Source organism: Mobula hypostoma, chromosome 22 (genome assembly GCF_963921235.1).
Source record: "Mobula hypostoma chromosome 22, sMobHyp1.1, whole genome shotgun sequence".
NCBI lineage: Eukaryota > Metazoa > Chordata > Chondrichthyes > Myliobatiformes > Myliobatidae > Mobula > Mobula hypostoma.
The window spans coordinates 3,794,836-3,812,695 of record NC_086118.1 but is presented as its reverse complement, the minus strand read 5'-3'; the positions used below and the strand labels follow the sequence as shown (position 1 = coordinate 3,812,695).

The 17,860-nt window shown below is 46.1% G+C and overlaps 1 protein-coding gene across 1 annotated transcript in view; it reads right to left on the bottom strand.

Moving 5' to 3' along the window:
• Positions 1-17,860, bottom strand: part of LOC134336618 (unconventional myosin-XV-like) — a 315,256-nt gene that overhangs the window by 107,098 nt on the left and 190,298 nt on the right. The window lies entirely within an intron of this gene.

Sequence of the window (17,860 nt, the reverse complement as noted above, 5' to 3'; positions counted from 1 at the left end):
TGACAAGGTCCCACACAGGAGATTAGTGTACAAACTTAAAGCACACGGTATTGGAGGTAAGGTATTGATTTGGATAGAGAATTGGTTGGCAGACAGGAAGCAAAGAGTGGGAATAAACGGGACCTTTTCAGAATGGCAGGCAGTGACTAGTGGGGTACCGCAAGGCTCAGTGCTGGGACTCCAGTTGTTTACAATATATATTAATGACTTGGATGAGGGAATTAAATGCAGCATCTCCAAGTTTGCGGATGACACGAAGCTGGGTGGCAGTGTTAGCTGTGAGGAGGATGCTAAGAGGATGCAGGGTGACTTGGATAGGTTAGGTGAGTGGGCAAATTCATGGCAGATGCAATTTAATGTGGATAAATGTGAAGTTATCCACTTTGGTGGCAAGAACAGGAAAACAGATTATTATCTGAATGGTGGCCGATTAGGGAAAGGGGAGGTGCAGCGAGACCTGGGTGTCATTATACACCAGTCATTGAAAGTGGGCATGCAGGTACAGCAGGCGGTGAAAAAAGCGAATGGTATACTGGCATTTATAGCGAGAGGATTCGAGTACAGGAGCAGGGAGGTTCTACTGCAGTTGTACAAGGCCTTGGTGAGACCACACCTGGAGTATTGTGTGCAGTTTTGGTCCCCTGATCTGAGGAAAGACATCCTTGCCATAGAGGGAGTACAAAGAAGGTTCACCAGATTGATTCCTGGGATGGCAGGACTTTCATATGATGAAAGACTGGATCGACTAGGCTTATACTCGTTGGAATTTAGAAGATTGAGGGGGGATCTTATTGAAACGTATAAAATCCTAAAGGGATTGGACAGGCTAGATGCAGGAAGATTGTTCCCGATGTTGGGGAAGTCCAGAACGAGGGGTCACAGTTTGAGGATAAAGGGGAAGCCTTTTAGGACCAAGGTTAGGAAAAACTTCTTCACACAGAGAGTGGTGAATCTGTGGAATTCTCTGCCACAGGAAACAGTTGAGGCCAGTTCATTGGCTATATTTAAGAGGGAGTTAGATATGGCCCTTGTGGCTAAAGGGATCAGGGGGTATGGAGGGAATGCTGGTACAGGGTTCTGAGTTGGATGATCAGCCATGATCATACTGAATGGCGGTGCAGGCTCGAAGGGCCGAATGGCCTACTCCTGCACCTATTTTCTATGTTTCTATGTTTCTATGACATATCCCTGATGGATAAGGGAGAATCCAAATAGATTCTATATTAAACTACAGAAAGGGTTAGTCCCCTTAAGCGCTCAATCGGTGTCACGAATGCTGTATCTGTCTTCCAGAGGGAACTGGACTGGATGGTGGACCAGTGCCAACTGGAGGCCACGTTCCCATATCTGGATAACATCACCATCTGCGGTCACGACCGGCAGGATCACGACAACAACCTCCAAAAATTTCTCCAAGCGGCCAAAGCTTTCAACCTCACCTATAACAAGGACAAGTGCGTGTTTGTGACCAGCTGACTTGCTATCCTTGGGTGTGTCATGGAGAATGGAGTCATTGGCCCTGACCCCGACTGTATACGCCCCTTGTTGGAACTCCCTCTTCCCTATACCTCAGAGCCCTCAAAAGGTGCCTGGGCTTCTTTTCATATTACGCCCAATGGGTCTCTAACTATGCAGACAAGGCCCGCCCCCTGGTCAAGTCCACCACATTCCCCCTCGCCGCCGAGGCCCACGTGGCCTTCAGCCGCATAAAAGGGGACATTGCCAAAGCAGCAATGCATGCGGTGGATGAGGCCATTCCCTTCCAAGTAGAGAGTGACGCCTCCGACTTTGCGCTGGCTGCTACCCTCAACCAGGTGGGAAGACTGGTGGCGTTCTTCTCCCGTACCCTTCAAGGTCCTGAAATTCGGCACTCCGCAGTAGAGAAAGAGGCCCAGGCCATAGTGGAAGCTAGTAGGCACTGGGTGCACTATCTCACCGGCAAAAAGTTCACCCTGCTAACTGACCAGCGCTCAGTCGCATTCATGTTTAATAATCAACAGCGGGGCAAAATCAAAAATGTTAAAATTCTGAGGTGGAGAATCGAACTCTCCGCCTACAACTATGACATCATGTACAGGCCTGGGAAGCTCAACGAGCCCTCCGATGCCCTATCCTGGGGAACGTGCGCCAGCGCGCAGATTGACCGGCTATACGCCCTACATGTAGATCTTTGCCACCCGGGGGTCACCTGGCTTTTCCACTTCGTGAAAGCCCGGAACCTGCCTTACTCCCTTGAGGAGATCAGGATGATGACCAGGGACTGCCAAGTCTGCGCAGAGTGCAAACCGCACTTCTACCGACCCGAAAAGGCACCACTCATCAAGGCCACCCGCCCCTTTGAGCGACTGAGTGTTGACTTTAAGGGCCCCCTTCCCTCCACCGACCGCAATGTGTACTTTCTTAACGTAATTGACGAGTACTCGCGGTTCCCCTTCGCCATCCCCTGCCCCGACACCACTACCACTTCGGTTATAAAAGCCCTGCGCAAGCTCCTCACTCTGTTCGGATACCCGTGCTATACCCACAGTGACAGAGGGTCCTCGTTTATGAGTGACGAGCTGCGCCAATACCTACTGGCTAGGGGAATTGCAACCAGTAGGACCACGAGCTGTAATCCCCGGGGGAATAGACAGGTAGAGAAGGAGAATGGCACAGTGTGGAAAGCCACACTCTTAGCCCTCAGGTCAAAGGGACTGCCAGTCTCCCGCTGGCAGGAGGTCCTTCCCGAGGCACTCCACTCCATCCGCTCCCTGTTATGCACAGCCACCAATGCCACCCCTCATGAGCGGCTCTTTTCTTTTCCCAGAAAATCGACCACTGGAACCACCCTACCATCTTGGCTGACGTCCCCGGGGCCAGTGCTGCTCTGGAAACATGCGAGGAGCAATAAATACTCCCTGATAGTCGAGAGGGTTCACTTACTTTATGCGAACCCCCAGTATGCCTACGTGGTTTTACCTGATGGGCGGGAGGACACGGTCTCCATCCGCGACCTGGCACCCGCAGGAGCACCGGGCCCCTTCCCTGAACACTCTGTGGTGACTATTGACCCCGTATCCACTGATATATATACCCACCAGACATCACGCACCCCAAGCCCTACACAGACACCACACGACACTCCCATACCGGGCGCGACGCACACGCACGAGGGATTACTGTCGCCTAAGGCGCTGACACCTCAAGTCAGGCTGGAGCCAGCACAACCGCCATCGCCAGTGCAATTACCGCCGGTGCTACGTAGATCACAACGACGGACTCGACCGCCTGATGGACTTGACCTGTAAATATACTTGTTGTAAATATTGTCAGTCACTTCACCCCGCAGGACTCTTTAAAAAAAAAAGAGGGGTGAATGTGGTAAACCATATATATATATGTTGTAACTGGGTTACCTGTCTGGACACACCCTCTGCTGACTGCCCCTGTGGCTCCTCCCACAGAGTCCTGAATAAAGGCGATTGGGCCTTGGCTCCTCCTCTCAGTCCAGGGGCAGACACTCAGCATGCTGGAGGTCACATTTTACTGCGAATAAAAGCCTTTCAGTACTTATTCTACTCCAGTCTTTTGGAGTTATTGAAGGTGCATCAGCAATATTTATTACTGATGTGGTTTGTCATTGCCTTCTTCTGGGCAGTGTCTTAACAAGACGGGTGACCCCAGTATTATCAATATTCTTCAGAAGTTGTCTGCCTAGCATCTGTGGTCATATAACCAGGACGTACAGGAGTGAGATATGCCAACTAGTGGAATGGTGCTGCAGCAACAACCTGGCACTCAACGTCAGTAAGACAAAAGAGCTGATTGTGGACTTCAGGAAGGGTAAGACGAAGGAACACATACCAATCCTCATAGAGGGATCAGAAGTGGAGAGAGTGAGCAGTTTCAAGTTTCTGGGTGTCAAGATCTCTGAGGATCTAACCTGGTCCCAACACATTGATGTAGTAAAGAAGGCAAGACAGCAGCTATACTTTATTAGGAGTTTGAAGCAATTTGGCATGTCAACAAATATACTCAAAATCTTCTATAGTTGTAGTGTGGAGAGCATTCTGAAAGGCTGTATCACTGTCTGGTATGGAGGGGCTACTGCACAGGACCGAAAGAAGCTGCAGAAGGTTGTAAATCTGGTCAACTCCATCTTGGGCACTAGCCTACAAAGTACCCAGGACATCTTCAGGGAGCGGTGTCTCAGAAAGGCAGCGTCCATTATTAAGGACCTCCAGAACCCAGGGCAAGCCCTTTTCTCACTGTTACCATCAGGTAGGAGATACAGAAGCCTGAAGGCACACACTCAGCGATTCAGGAACAGCTTCTTCCCCTCTGCCATCTGATTCCTGAATGGACTTTGAAGCTTTGGACACTACCTCACTTTTTTTAATTTACAGTATTTCTGCCTTTGCACATTTTTTAAATAATCTATTCAATATATGTAACTGATTTACTTGTTTATTTATTATTATGTTTTATTTTATTTATTTTTTTTATCTGCTAGATTACGTATTGCATTGAACTGCTTTTGCTAAGTTAACAAATTTCACTTTACATGCCGGTGATAATAAACCGGATTCTGATTCTGATACTTTCCCCCGCCCTCGCCAAATACAGATGCTTGATAAGGTGTTCAACAAAGCCCCATACAATGCACTACAAGAGAAAATGAAGCCCACGTGATTAAAATAAGATTTCCAGTGTTCAATATTAGAACCACAGCTCTCTTAGATATGTACAAGAGACACTTAGACTTGCATAAACGTGGGGAAAGTTCACAAAGCTGCTTCCATCTCAGCACCAAACACAGGAATAACATAAGGGCTACAGATTTCAGAATGACAGTGACAGATTGATGAAAGAAGCTTTACTGGATTGAAGCAACAAGTGAAACATTTGAAGGTTTTCCTAAGTATCACACAAGAGAGAAGGAATATGTAGTTTCACAAACACAGATCTTCAAAGGTGGCAATATAATGTAAGAAACATGCAGCCTCACGTCCCTGTTCCACTGTCTGAAGATCATACCTGATCTTTTACCACAGCACCACTGTCTTGCACTAACCTTACATCCCCTTATTCCTTTAATACTTAAAACCTCTTCATAGATTGATTGAGCAAGGGCTAGCCAGTGACGCAATGACATTGGCGCCGGACCCAGGAGCGGAGGTTCCTGGGTTCAAAACCAGTCGGATCCGCTCCCAAGTACACTTTCCATCTGTGCTGGGTTGAGTGTCAAGATTACAACTCAAAAATACTGTGAAAATGTCTGTGTGAGGAGTGGTGTGTCAGTCTCTCTCCTGTTCCGTGCCTTGTAAAAAGCCATGAAAGAGACATCATCACGGACGCACGCACCCACGCACATGCAGACACTCACGCACAGACTCACATGCACGCAGGCACACGTCAAAAAAAAGAGATTGATTCAGCAATTGGTAAATTATCCGTAGTGTTGGGCAATGAATCAAGGAGGAGATGATTCCCCTCATCGCTGACAATCAACACTGGCGCACCTCAAGGATGTGTGCTTAGCCCACCGCAGTATTGCAGCCCACTACATGCACAACTGTGTGGCTAGGCACAGCTCAAATGCCATCTAGAAATTTGCTGATGACACAACTATTGTTGGCAGAGTTTCAGGTGGTGATGAGGAGGTGTACGGGAGTGGATAGATCCACTGCTAGAGTGGAACGATAACAACAACCTTGCACTCAACGTCAGTAAGACAAGGAATTGATTGTGAACTTCAGGAAGGGGAAGTTGAGGAACACACACCAGTTCTCATCTAGTGATCAGCAGTGGGAAGGGGGAGCAGTTTCAAGTTCTTGGGTGTCAACATCTCTGAAGATCTATCCTGGGCCCAATTGATGCAATTACAAAGAAGGCACAACAGAGGTATATTTCATTAGGGTTTTGAAGAGACTTGGTATGTCATCAAAGACTCTCGCAGATTTCTACAGATGTATCTAGAAGACCATTTTAACTGGTTGCATCACTGTCTGGTATGGAGGGGCCACTGCACAGGATTGGAAAAAGCTGCAGAGAGTTGTAATCTCAGTCCGTTCCAACATGGGCATCAGCCTCCCCAGCATCGAGGACACCCTTAAAAGGTAATGCCTCTAAAAGGAGGCGTCTATCATTAAGGACCCCCATCACCCAGGACATGCCTCTTTTCATTGCTACCATCAGGGAGGAGGTACAGGGGCCTGAAGACACACACTCAACATTTCAGGAACAGCTTCTTCCCATCCCTTAGCAGATTTCTGAATGGACAATGAACCCATGAAAACTACCTCAGTACCTTTTTCTTTTTTTTTGCTCTTTTTGTGTTAATTATTTAATTTATTTTTATATGCCATATATTTCTTATTGTAATTTATAGTTTTCATTACTGGGTATCCCAATGTACTGCTGCCACAGGACAACAAATTTCACAACATATGCCAGTGATTCAGATTCTGACTGATCCTATTTAAGGAAAAGTAAATGGCAGTAGTCTAGGGAAATAAGGCGAGGGAGAACGAGAGGGATGATGCGTCGGTGACTCTTGACCCTGATCATTTCACAGGGATCATCCAGAAATCTTCCTTCTTCCTGCAAAATTCATGTTAAGAAGAAAAGCCAAGGTGCAGTGGGAATTTGCATATACTAAACGAAACAGTGACCTCCATGATGTGTTTCCTTTGAAAAATTAGCAATAAATAAGAAGTCAGACCACCATCTTTATGAAGACTCCCAGTTCATCATATCGGTACATTTTATTCGAGCAGTTAGGCAACAAAAACTCAATAATAGTCCTTGCTGTATGTACATTTCAGAGAATTAATGTCACAGGAATCTTGTTACCTGTACAATCATTTGAACTACTCACCCTCGTGTTTTCCTTCAGTCATAGCCTTGCAACATGGTTTGTTGGCCCTCCTCCTTCTGCATAGTCCCCTGTAGCTCGGATGCCTGGTGGCTGCTACGCAGGTTGCCCCGAGCCGTGCTTGAGCTGGAAGGGCTGCCTGCTGATGGCTGAGAAGCTGCACTCTGGGCAGCTCCCCTTGTGATCTAGAAAGGGCAGTGCCTGAGAAACTGCAGTAGGAGAGGAGATAACAATATCCATTTTCTCACTCCATACTCTCCTGCTGGGAGGCTGACAGTGGGCTACAACACTCGTTGTAGGACCGTCTTACACTGTTACAGACCACACCACCACGCAGGGTCCATCACTCTGTCAGAACATTTTATTCAAGCAGGTTGGTGACAACGACTCAGTAATGGACCTTACTGTACACACAGTACATTCCACAGCATTAAAGCATTAACTGCAGTCATTTGAACTACCGACCCTTGTGTTTCCATAGAACAATGCAGTACAAACCCTTCAGCCCACGGTGTTATACTGACCTTTAAACCTCCTGCAAGATCAATCTCACCCTTCCTTCCCACATAGAATTCCAATTTCCCACCATTCATGTGCTGATCTAAGAGTTTTCTAAATGTCCCTAATGTATCCTCCACACACAGCAGTGCATTCCACACACTTACCATTCTCTGTGTGAAAAACCTACCTCTGACATCTCCCCTATACTTTCCTCCAATCACATTAAAAATATGCCCTATCGTATTAACCATTTCTGCCCTGGGGGAAAGGAACTGGCTGTGCCTCATATCAACTTGTACACTTCTAACAAGTCACAACTCATCCTCCTTTGGTCCAAAGGAAGGTAAAGCCCAGCTCACTCAACCATTCCTCATGAGACATGATCTCTAATCCAAGCAGCATCCTGGTAAATCTCCTCTGCACCCTCTCCAGAGCTTCCATGTTCTTCCTACAATGGACTCATCTTTCATTTAATAATGGCCTTTCAAATTGGTTTGTTGATCCTCCCACCTCCGTGTGTTGACCCAGACTGATGTTTGGCCCCTGCTTGTTGACAGCTTTGTCTTCAATGTCTACAGTGTACTTCCAGATTGCTGTTCTTGCAGAAAGAACATTCATCTTTTCCCAGGTGGCATTAAGCTATGATCTGATCAAACCAGCTTTAGTACCAAGGCTTAGACAACCTGTTTGCAACCCCTCATAAAGTTAATTCAGTCTCCCCACGGTTCCTGACACCTCAGACAATCTGACAGCATGCTCAGATATTGAGGCATACTCATCCGTCTTCTATTTTAGCCACACTGGCCCCCTTTCACCCACAGCAGCCCTGAGGCTTGGTGGCACACTGTCCTTTCAGGACTGGGGCCCTGTCATCTGCCAACGGCGACGTGTAACACTGAGACGACCATGAACAACAGAAAAGGAGTACTCTGCACTCAACATGTGTGGACATTGTTTTTGCATTCATGATTACGTCTCCAGTCTGCCCTGCACAGCAATGAATAGATGTCAGTTGAATGAGCAGCATTGGACATCACCCAGTGCAGGAATGATCCAATTTCTAAGCAGATGTCACTTCACCCATCATCCTCTACTCTACTAATAGTCCAATGTTGGGTGTAAGTATTATTTCACTCTTTTTTTCTCTCTCAGAAGGCACAACTTTATGTTTCTCTGCTTCAAACTGAATCTGCCACCTATCTACTGACACTGTTAGCACTGTCTCTGTCTCCATATCATTTCCTGCAGTTTCTCCAGTTTTGTCTAAGCAGCAAGTTTTACATCACGATCCTGCTGTTCATATATAAAACAAGAGATCCAGTGACAGTGTTTGGGTACACCCACATCCTGCCAATCTGAAACCAACCGTTAAACCATGTCTCCAGTCCGACAGCCGCACTGTTTGTGTAATCTCATGTAGATCAAATGTTCAAATTTACAGCAACTTTTGTTCAAGTTCAGAATATTGTTTCCTCACTTCCATCACTAAAGAGCTCAGCTGCTAAAATCTAAAAAGGAAAGTTAATTATTGGTCTGGAATCTTCTCCGAGTTGATTTGAACCTTCTGTTGTAAGTACAAAAAGCAGATGCTGCTCTCTTTGTGATTTAACAACAGGGATAAAGTAATGAAATGGGAGCAGCCACAGCATGTTTATCAAAGTGCATCCACCCGATGGCTTGTCATCGTTAGCAGGCTACTGAAATTCACATACTTTTGTTTTCCTCTGGACTGCACAGTTCAGAGCTCCTCCAAAAAGTTGCCTATTGTCCAGCTGTTGTAACCTTCCCACTTCAGATCACTTGCAGGATTCCACAGCTAAGGCAGGTCTGACTTCAGCATGTGTGCTTCACACAACTGTGTCCTACCAGCTATAATATTCCAATCACAAAGCATTTTCACACTTGAAATCAGTCATCCACAATTCACAAACAGAGTACTGCAGGTTTCCCACATAACTAGACAGTAAGACATTGGAGAAGATTTGTACTGGAGGTTTCCCATATAAATCGAAGCAAGCAGCTGAGAAGAGGAGAGAAGGGTCTGCACTGCGCAGGCACGTGACGTAGTGCACCAAGGTTTAAAAAGAGAAACTTTCAACGGTTCTTGTTTCAGTTGAAGCAAGCAGCTGAAGAAGTTGGGTAGAAAATGTCATTTTTTTTAAACACTGCTCAGGGAGAAGGGTCTGCACTGCGCAGGCGCGTGACGTCACGCACCAAGGTTTAAAAGCAGACCACCATATACAGCGGCCATCGTCGGAGTGGACTGAGTCAGAGTGGGATGGCTTTGGCTCAACAGGCTTCGGCGAGAACAGGCAAAGGCCAGGGTGGTTTCGGTAAGTTATTTGTTCAGATTGTCTAGCGTAGAGAGAATGCCAGGCAGGATGTTGGAATGCTCCTCTTGCAGGATATGGGAAGTCAGGGAGCCCTCCGGTGTCCCTGACAACGACTCCTGCAAGAAGTGCATCCAGCTGCAGCTCCTAACAAACCGCATTAGGGAATGGAGCAGGAGCTGGATGACCTGCGGATCATTCGGGAGAATGAGGAGATTATAGATCGTAGCTACAGGGCGGTAGTTACACCAAAGGAGCAGAGGACAGGAAATTGGGTCACTGTCAGGCGAGGGAAGAGGAAAGGGCAGGCAGAGCAGGGTTCCCCTGTGGCCATTCCCCTCAACAACAAGTACACCGCATTGGATACTGTTGGGGGGGCTGACTTACCTGGGACAAGCTGCAGTAGCTGGATCTCTGGCACTGAGTCTGGCTCTGCAGTGCAGAAGGGAGGGGGGAAAGAGGAGAGCAGTAGTGATAGGGGACTCGATAGTTAGAGGTGCAGATAGGAGGCTCTGTGGTCGTGACAGAGAATCCAGGCTCGTTTGTTGCCTCCCGGGTGCCAGGGTCAAGGATGTCTCTGATCGCTTGCATGACATTCTGAAGTGGGAGGATGATCAGCCAGATGTCGTGGTGCACATCGGTACCAATGACATAGCAAGGAAGAGTGAGGAGGTCCTGGAGAGTGAGTATAGGGAGCTTGGTAGGAAGTTGAAAAGCAGGACCTCGAGGGTGGTACTCTCAGGATTGCTACCTGTGCTACGTGCCAGTGAGGGTAGGAATAGGATGCTCTGGAGGAGGAACAAGTGGCTGAGAAACTGGTGTAGGGGGCAGGGTTTCAGATTTCAGGATCATTGGGACCTCTTCTGGGGCAGGTGGGCCCTGTACAAGAGAGACAGGTTACACTTGAACTACAGGGGGACCAATATCTTTTCAGGGAGGTTTGTTAGTGCTATTGGGGAGGCTTTAAACTAGATTTGCAGGGGGATGGGAACCAGAGTGCCAGAGCTGACAGTGTGGCTGGGGTGAAAATAAATGATGTTAAAAGTTCAAGCAAATCCACTAATAGAAAAGTTCTGAGTGGTGTTAAAAATCTTCTGAGGTGTATATATTTCAATGCTAGGAGTATTGCGGGGAAGGCGGATGAGTTGAGGGCGTGGATTGACATGTGGAATTATGACGTTATAGCAATTAGTGAAACTTGGCTACAGGAGGGGCAGGACTGGCAGCTTAATATTTCAGGATTCCGATGTTTCAGATGTGATCGAGGCAGAGGAATGAAAGGTGGGGGAGTAGCTTTGCTTGTTAGGGAAAATATTACAGCAGTGCTCAGGCAGGACAGACGAGAGGGCTTGTCTACTGAGTCCTTATGGGTGGAGCTGAGAAACAGGAAAGGTATGGCCACATTAGTGGGATTGTATTACAGACCACCCAATAGTCAACAAGAATTAGAAGAGCAAATCTGCAGAGAGATAGCAGGCAACTGCAGGAAACATAAAGTTGTGGTGGTAGGGGATTTTAATTTTCCATATATTGATTGGGACTCCCATAGGGTTAGGGGTCTAGAAGGTTTAGAGTTTGTAAAATGTGTTCAGGAAAGTTTTCTAAATCAATATATAGAGGGACCAACTAGAGGGGATGCAATATTGGATCTCCTGTTAGGAAACGAGTTAAGACAAGTGACGGAAGTCTGTGTAGGGGAGCACTTTGGTTCCAGTGATCATAACACCATTAGTTTCAACTTGATCATGGACAAGGATAGATCTGGTCCTAGGGTTGAGGTTCTGATCTGGAAGAAGGCCAAATTTGAAGAAATGAGAAAGGATCTAAAAAGCGTGGATTGGGACAGGTTGTTCTCTGGCAAAGGTGTGATCGGTAGGTGGGAAGCCTTCAAAGGAGAAATTTTGAGAGCGCAGAATTTGTATGTTCCTGTCAGGATTAAAGGCAAATTGAATAGGAATAAGGAACCTTGGTTCTCAAGGGATATTGCAACTCTGATAAAGAAGAAGAGGGAGTTGTATGAAATGTATAGGAAATAGGGAGTAAATAAGGTGCTTGAGGAGTATAAGAAGTGCAAGAAAATATTTAAGAAAGAAATCAGGAGGGCTAAAAGAAGACATGAGGTTGCCTTGGCAGTCAAAGTGAAGGATAATCCAAAGAACTTTTAAAGGTATATTAAGAGCAAAAGGATTGTAAGGGATAAAATTGGTCCTCTTGAAGATCAGAGTGGTCGGCTATGTGCGGAACCAAAGGAAATGGGGGAGACCTTAAATAGGTTTTTTGTGTCTGTATTTACCAAGGAAACTGGCATGAAGTCTATGGAATTAAGGGAAACAAGTAGTGAAATCATGGAAACTGTACAGATCGAAAAAGAGGAGGTCCTTGCTGTCTTGAGGAAAATTAAAGTGGATAAATCCCCGGGACCTGACAGGGTGTTCCCTCGGACCTTGAAGGAGACTAGTGTTGAAATTGCAGGGGCCCTGGCTGAAATATTTAAAATGTCGCTGTCTACAGGTGAAGTGCCGGAGGATTGGAGAGTGGCTCATGTTGTTCCGTTGTTTAAAAAGGATCGAAAAGTAATCCGGGAAATTATGGGCCGGTAAATTTAACGTGGTAGTTGGTAAATTATTGGGGGGAGTACTAAGAGACAGAATCTACAAGCACTTGGCTAGACAGGGACTTATTAGGGAGAGTCAACATGGCTTTGTGCGTGGTAGGTTATGTTTGACCAATCTATTGGAGTTTTTTGAGGAGGTTACCAGGAAAGTGGATGAAGGGAAGGCATTGGATATTGTCTACATGGACTTCAGTAAGGCCCTTGACAAGGTCCCGCATGGGAGGTTAGTTAGGAAAATTCAGTCGCTAGGTATACATGGAGAGGTGGTAAATTGGATTAGACATTGGCTCAATGGAAGAAGCCAGAGAGTGGTGGTAGAGAATTGCTTCTCTGAGTGGAGGCCTGTGACTAGTGGTATGCCACAGGGATCAGTGCTGGGTCCATTGTTATTTGTCATCTATATCAATGATCTGGATGATAATGTGGTAAATTGGATCAGCAAATTTGCTGATGATACGAAGATTGGAGGTGTAGTAGACAGTGAGGAAGGTTTTCAGAGCCTGCAGAGGGACTTGGACCAGCTGGAAAAATGGGCTGAAAAATGGCAGATGGAGTTTAATACAGACAAGTGTGAGGTATTGCACTTTGGAAGGACAAACCAAGGTAGAACATACAGGGTAAATGGTAAGGCACTGAGGAGTGCAGTAGAACAGAGGGATCTGGGAATACAGATACAAAATTCCCTAAAAGTGGCGTCACAGGTAGATAGGGTCGTAAAGAGAGCTTTTAGTACATTGACCTTTATTAATCAAAGTATTGAGTATAAGAGCTGGAATATTATGATGAGGTTGTATAAGGCATTGGTGAGGCCGAATCTGGAGTATCGTGTTCAGTTTTGGTCACCAAGTTACAGGAAGGATATTAATAAGGTTGAAAGAGTGCAGAGAAGGTTTACAAGGATGTTGCCGGGACTTGAGAAACTCAGTTACAGAGAAAGGTTGAATAGGTTAGGACTTTATTCCCTGGAGCATAGAAGAATGAGCGGGGATTTGATAGAGGTATATAAAATTATGATGGGTATAGATAGAGTGAATGCAAGCAGGCTTTTTCCACTGAGGCAAGGGGAGAAAAAAACCAGAGGACATGGGTTAAGGGTGAGGGGGGAAAGGTTTAAAGGGAACATTAGAGGGGGCTTCTTCACACAGAGTGGTGGGAGTATGGAATGAGCTGCCAGACGAGGTGGTAAATGCGGGTTCTTTTTTAACATTTAAGAATAAATTGGACAGATACATGGATGGGAGGTGTATGGAGGGATATGGTCCGTGTGCAGGTCAGTGGGACTAGGCAGGAAATGGTTCGGCACAGCCAAGAAGGGCCAAAAGGCCTGTTTCTGTGCTGTAGTTTCTATGGTTTCTATGGTTTTTTAACTAAACAGTAAGACATTGGAGCAGATTTGTTCTGGGGTCTCCCACATAACCAGACAGTAAGACATTGGAGCAGATTTGAACTGGAGGTTTCCCACATAACTAGACAGTAAGACATTGGAGCAGATTTGTATTGGGGTCTCCCATGTAACTAGACAGTAAGACATTGGAGCAGATTTGTACAGGGGGTCTCCCACAAAACTAGACAGTAAGACGGGTGGGAGGAGAGAGAGCAGCGCGCCTGCGCGTGCGCAGCCCTCCGGTGAAAAATGATATCGTGTCTGTTAAATAAGGGCCGTGGACAATTCTGATTTGATGGAGAATGGACGTGAAAGCACAGAGGAACATCTGGAGAGATTCCTGAAACACTCATTCACCGCTGTTGTTACTGCGTTGTCGGGAATCTTTCGGAGGGTAGGCCTCAAAATCCCCGGCTTTGCCTTCTGTTGCCGACCAAGGTTGAGGTCGAATCGTTCGGACAGAGATGGCGCTCAGTACTCGGTGTCAGAGAGCTGATCAGAGCTCGAAGTTTTCAGATGACTCAGAGTCGGACTGTGGTCAGCATGGCAGGGAGAGATTTTCTTCCTTCTCCCGTCTGCGTGAGATGTGGGACATTTGAGAGACTTTGAACTTTTATTGTGCTCATGGACTTCTTCATCGAGTTATGGTATTGTTGCCCTGTTGTAACTATATGTTATAATTATGTGGTTTTGTCAGTTTTTTCAATCTTGGTCTGTCCTGTGTTTTGTCATATCACACCGGAGGAAATATTGTATCATTTCTTAATGCATGCATTACTAAGTGACAATAAAAGAGGACTACGTGTCTTCATAATCTAATCTAAGACATTGGAGCAGATTTGTACTGGAGGTTTCCCACATAACTAGACAGTAAGACATTGGAGCAGATTTGTACTGGGGTTTCCCACATAACTAGACAGTAAGACATTGGAGCGGATTTGTACTGGAGGTTTCCCACATAACTGGACAGTAAGACATTGGAGCAGATTTGTACAGGAGATCTCCCACATAACTAGACAGTAAGACATTGGAGCAGATTTGTACTGGGGTTTCCCACATAACGAGACAGTAAGACATTGGAGCAGATTTGTACTGGAGGTTTCCCACGTAACTAGACAGTAAGACATTGGAGCAGATTTGTACTGGAGGTTTCCCACATAACTAGACAGTAAGACATTGGAGCAGATTTGTACTGGGGGTCTCCCACGTAACTAGACAGTAAGACATTGGAGCAGATTTGTACTGGAGGTTTCCCACATAACTAGACAGTAAGACATTGGAGCAGATTTGAACTGGAGGTCTCCCACATAATTAGACAGTAAGACATTGGAGCAGATTTGTACTGGAGGTTTCCCACATAACTAGACAGTAAGACATTGGAGCAGATTTGTACTGGAGGTCTCCCACATAACTAGACAGTAAGACATTGGAGCAGATTTGTACTGGAGGTTTCCCACATAACTAGACAGTAAGACATTGGAGCAGATTTGTACTGGAGGTTTCCCACATAACTAGACAGTAAGACATTGGAGCAGATTTGTACTGGAGGTTTCCCACGTAACTAGACAGTAACACATTGGAGCAGATTTGTACTGGGGTCTCCCATGTAACTAGACAGTAAGACATTGGAGCAGATTTGTGTTGGGCATCTCCCACGTAACTAGACAGTAAGACATTGGAGCAGATTTGTACTGGAGGTTTCCCACATAACTAGACAGTAAGACATTGGAGCAGATTTGTACTGGAGGTCTCCCACATAACTAGACAGTAAGACATTGGAGCAGATTTGTACTGGAGGTTTCCCACATAACTAGACAGTAAGACATTGGAGCAGATTTGTACTGGAGGTTTCCCACATAACTAGACAGTAAGACATTGGAGCAGATTTGTACTGGAGGTTTCCCACATAACTAGACAGTAAGACATTGGAGCAGATTTGTAATGGAGGTTTCCCACGTAACTAGACAGTAAGACATTGGAGCAGATTTGTACTGGGGTTTCCCACGTAACTAGACAGTAAGACATTGGAGCAGATTTGTACTGGATCTCCCACGTAACTAGACAGTAAGACATTGGAGCAGATTTGTACTGGGATCTCCCACGTAACTAGACAGTAAGACATTGGAGCAGATTTGTACTGGAGATCTCCCACATAACTGGACAGTAAGACATTGGAGCAGATTTGTACTGGGGTCTCCCACGTAACTAGACAGTAAGACATTGGAGCAGATTTGTACTGGAGGTTTCCCACATAACTAGACAGTAAGACATTGGAGCAGATTTGTACTGGGGTTTCCCACAAATCTAGACAGTAAGACATTGGAGCAGATTTGTACTGGAGGTCTCCCACATAACTAGACAGTAAAACATTGGAGCAGATTTGTACTGGAGGTCTCCCACATAACTAGACAGTAATACATTGGAGCAGATTTGTACTGGAGGTCTCCCACGTAACTAGACAGTAAGACATTGGAGCAGATTTGTACTGGAGGTTTCCCACATAACTAGACAGTAAGACATTGGAGCAGATTTGTACTGGGGGTCTCTCACGTAACTAGACAGTAAGACATTGGAGCAGATTTGTACTGGAGGTCTCCCACGTAACTAGATAGTAAGACATTGGAGCAGACTTGTACTGGGGTCTCCCACGTAACTAGACAGTAAGACATTGGAGCAGATTTGTACTGGGGTCTCCCACGTAACTAGACAGTAAGACATTGGAGCAGATTTGTACTGGGGTCTCCCACGTAACTAGACAGTAAGACATTGGAGCAGATTTGTACTGGAGGTTTCCCACATAACTAGACAGTAAGACATTGGAGCAGATTTGTACTGGGGGTCTCTCACGTAACTAGACAGTAAGACATTGGAGCAGATTTGTACTGGAGGTCTCCCACGTAACTAGATAGTAAGACATTGGAGCAGACTTGTACTGGGGTCTCCCACGTAACTAGACAGTAAGACATTGGAGCAGATTTGTACTGGGGTCTCCCACGTAACTAGACAGTAAGACATTGGAGCAGATTTGTACTGGGGTCTCCCACGTAACTAGACAGTAAGACATTGGAGCAGATTTAGGCTATTCAGCTCATCATGTCTGCTCCCCCATTTGATCATGTCTGGTTACAGTATGTTCCCTCTCAACCCCATTTTCCTGCTGCTCCCCATAACCTCTCACACCATTAGCAATAAAATACCTATCAGCCTCCACTTTTAATTATACCAGCCATCTGTGGCAATGAATTTCATAGATTCACCACCCTCTGGCTAAAGAAATTCCTCCTCGTCTTTCAAAGTTGCTGGTGAACGCAGCAGGCCAGGCAGCATCTCTAGGAAGAGATACAGTCAACGTTTCAGGCCGAGACCCTTCATCAGGACTAACTGAAGGAAGAGCTAGTAAGAGATTTGAAAGTGGGAGGGGGAGGGGGAGATCCAAAATGTTAGGAGAACACAGGAGGGGGAGGGATGGAGCCAAGAGCTGGACAGGTGATTGGCAAAAGGGATATGAGAGGATCAAGGGACAGGAGGTCCGGGGAGAAAGACAAGGCGGTGGGGGGGGAACCCAGAGGATGGGCAAGGGGTATATTCAGAGGGACAGAGGGAAAAAAAGGAGAGTGAGAGAAAGAATGTGTGTATAAAAATAAATAACAGATGGGGTACGAGAGGGAGGTGGGGCATTAGCGGAAGTTAGAGAAGTCAATGTTCATGCCATCAGGTTGGAGGCTACCCAGACGGAATATAAGGTGTTGTTCCTCCAACCTGAGTGTGGCTTCATCTTTACAGTAGAAGAGGTGCTCCCGATGTGGCCTTTTATATATTGGCAAGACCCAACGCAGACTGGGAGACCGCTTTGCTGAACACCTACGCTCTGTCCGCCAGAGAAAGCAGGATTTCCCAGTAGCCAGACATTTTAATTCCACATCCCATTCCCATTCTGACATGTCTATCCACGGCCTCCTCTACTGTAAAGATGAAGCCACACTCAGGTTGGAGGAACAACACCTTATATTCCGTCTGGGTAGCCTCGAACCTGATGGCACGAGCATCGACTTCTCTAACGTCTTCTAATGCCCCACCTCCCCCTCGTACCCCATCTGCTATTTATTTTTATACACACATTCTTTCTCTCACTCTCCTTTTTCTCCCTCTGTCCTTCTGAATATACCCCTTGCCCA